The sequence below is a fragment of the Atta colombica genome, unplaced genomic scaffold (genome assembly GCF_001594045.1).
Source record: "Atta colombica isolate Treedump-2 unplaced genomic scaffold, Acol1.0 scaffold115, whole genome shotgun sequence".
NCBI lineage: Eukaryota > Metazoa > Arthropoda > Insecta > Hymenoptera > Formicidae > Atta > Atta colombica.
The window spans coordinates 208,687-212,217 of record NW_017259201.1 but is presented as its reverse complement, the minus strand read 5'-3'; the positions used below and the strand labels follow the sequence as shown (position 1 = coordinate 212,217).

The following is a 3,531-nucleotide window of genomic DNA, read 5'->3' as shown; positions in this document are numbered from 1 at the left end:
ACACACACACACACACACACACACACACATATATATATATATATATATATATATATATATATATTGCTCGTTGAATACACAATAGATTTTAAATGGCTCCAATGAAAATCTAATGGATTGAGGGGATCAGGAGATCGTGGCGATTATAGAGTGGATCCGCCTCACTCTATCGGTTTACGAAGGCATTGTTTAGGAATGTTCTCGCTTCGAAATGCAAATGAGGCAGAGCTATCATGTATAAATCACAAGTTTTGCTTGATAGTAGAGGCATCATTTTACCACTTTTAGAACCATTTTACCACTTTTAGATATCTCGTGAGCATAAGATATTGACTATCTGAAATTCTGTCTGATTTATATTGATGAATATTGTTTGTAAACATTAGATAACGTCGAAACGTGCTAAATTATACAGTAATATGTGTTGACGCCACAAACTTCTATATACTACTAGACTGCTAACTTTTTAGGATAAGCTTATGTGAAATGTATCTCGAAATTGTACGGTAGTTTTGCGCGTGTGTCACGAATTAACCCGAAGAAATGCAGTATGGTTTTGTCCTGCGACGTTTTGCATCAGTTATACATAGACATGCCAAACGTAACCTCAGTCGTGTGAAAAATAGCGTTTGAAAAATTAATTTTTTTCGGAAGTTTAAAAAAAAAGATAGACAATTGAATATTAGTAGATGTATAAAAGATTGAATATTAGTAGACGTGCGAGGGGCATTTCACTCTCGAGTCAAACAAACGTTGCTCAACTCTCGCTGACTCAGTTTGATTCGCTCCTTATTTTCTGACTTCTACTGATTTTCTCGCACTATTTTTACTATTTGCGCTCATTAATTCGCATTGACTTTGTGCTGATTTCGTGCTGACTTCATACTTCGTTTCTTAAACGCATCGATTCGCTAATAACAAAATTCGTATTATGAAAGTGCTCGAGAATAAAGTGCTTCTTGTAGATGTATATAAAAGATGTGATCCCATTCAATTTCTAATAAAATTGTAAAGGAATTAAAAAACCATTAAGAGTCCACGCAGTTATTGCGCAAAATTTAATTTATTGTTTACAAATAATTTAATGCAAATGTTTTGTCCAACTTTTCCTTCTTATCACTATAATAAAATATAAATAGTATTTTAATACGATTAATCTGTCAAATGTATTTATGCTGATGTGTGCGCATATACGTCATGCGATCACACAGAGTTCTCGACGCATGCGTATAATACAATATCAAAATAATTTAATTACTTTTTCAAACGAGTTAGCACTCTATATATATAAAAGTTTGTGATTGACGCACGAGGCAAATATTCCGAATATTTTCTTTAATAATTCATAACTTGAAAACTAAGGATAAAATTATATAGGACATACGTCATATGACAATTTATTTATTTTAGTGTATAGATTTATTTCCTAAAGTATTGACATGCATTTATGAAACGTTCTGTATGTTCCTAAGCAGGGGGATTAGTGTAGGATATTAATTAACATTGCATATGTATAGCAGAAATGTGATGTTATTTCTTAAATCTTTTTATTAATAATTTTTTAACAAATAACGAACAATTAAACCTATCGAATAACGAGTGACTAAAACTTATCGAATAACGAGCAGCTAAAACCTGTCGGAGATCAGAGAATTACGAACCAGAATACCAAAAGAGGCAACACAAGGTCATTTTTCTCCATGACAATGCTCCATCACATACGATAAAATCAGTTCGGGATACGTTCGAAACACTGGGAAGTTCTATCCCATGCGGCTTACTCATCAGACTTAGCTCCTTCCGATTACTTGTTTGCATCGATGGGTCACGCACTTGCTGAGCAGCGCTTTGGTTCGTACGAAGATGTGAAAAAATGGCTCGATGAATGGTTCGCGACAAAAGGGGAAGATTTTTACTGGCGTGGTATCCACAAATTACCCGAAAGATGTGTGGGAAAAATGTGTAACTAGCAATGGAGCATACTTTGAATAAATCTCTTTTCGTCATTTTTCCGAATTTAACATGTTTTTTTTGGAAAAAAAATGTCATTTCATATTTGTACACCTGATACTTTCCTTGTTATCAGGTCGGTGGTGACCAACAAGGTGACGACCAGAATAATTACACAAATACTGAAACCAAGTAACATTTGTTCTAATGTCCGGCTACAACCATGAGTTACAAATGTTAAAGATGAACGAGTTGTTGAGATGATTGTTGATATTGATCATAAGTAACAATTGTCCACATTGCAATTAACCATGAATTGCGAATGAATATATTGTGGTTGCCCGTAAGTTGAAAACCACATAGCGATTGACAACGTTCCGATTGGTTTCGAGTTGTAAATGACGACTATACGATTGAACACATTGCGATTGACTAGGAGTTGCAAGTGACCACAATGAGATAGACTAGGAATTGCAAATATCCATGTTGCGATTGAGCACGAGCTGCAAATGGTCTTGTTGCGATTGATCATATTGCGATTGACCACAAGTTTGAAATAATGACGATGCGATTGAACATGAGTTGCAAACGAAATTGCGATTGGCCACATTGCTATTAAACACGATGTGATTAACTACGAGTTCCAAATGACCACATTGCGATTGACCATTTTGCGATTAAACACAAATTGTAAATGACCACATTGCGATTGATCATGAATTGTAAATGACCACTTGCGTTTAAACAGATTGCGTTTGACTATAAGTTACACATGGCGACATTGCGATTGATCATAAGTTGCAAATGACCTGTTTCGATTGACCTCGAAATGCAAGTGACAACGTTGCGAATGACAATAAGTTGCAAATGACTACTATGAGATTGATCATGTTGGGAATGAACATGGTGCAAGTGACCACGTTTCAAATCACTATGTTGCGGCTGATCGCGACTTACAAATGATCGTGTGTTGCGTTTGACAATGCTGCGATTGACCTCGAATTGCAAATAACCTCGTTGCAATTGACCATAAGTTGCGAATGAACACGTTGCGATTGACCACATTGCGATTGAACACGATGTGACTAACCATGAGTTGCAAAAGACTATGTTATGATTGACCACATTTTGATTGACAATGATATATTCCAAATGATCGCGTTGCGATTTACCACGAGTTACATACAATTAACCATGAGTTACAAATAATCACGTTGCGAAAGAGCACGTTGCTATTTACCGCGAGTTTCAAAAGAATACGTTGGACTCAACTACATTGCGATTGACCGTAAGTTATTTATTCACCAAGTTCAGGATAAAGTCTCAAGCATGCAAACGTCAATAGGAAGAACCAGCATGGAGTCATTCCAACTGGCAGAAGATTCTGAGGAAAATTTACACTCGCAGAAAGAAGTTTTGTCAGACGATACTAATGACACAGAGATGAGTCAAATTCCCTCTTCGCAGAAGATTAAAGAGGAGAGCCAACAGACGCAAGCAGAGAGACAGTCAGAGATACCGAGAGATGAGCATCAAACGTCATCTTAATGTACAGAGGCAATCTAAAAGCAAAAAGATGCT

The 3,531-nt window shown here is 36.0% G+C and overlaps 1 pseudogene; it reads left to right on the top strand.

Moving 5' to 3' along the window:
• Positions 1-3,306: 3,306 nt before the first annotated feature.
• Positions 3,307-3,531, top strand: part of LOC108694107 — an 8,653-nt pseudogene continuing 8,428 nt past the window's right edge.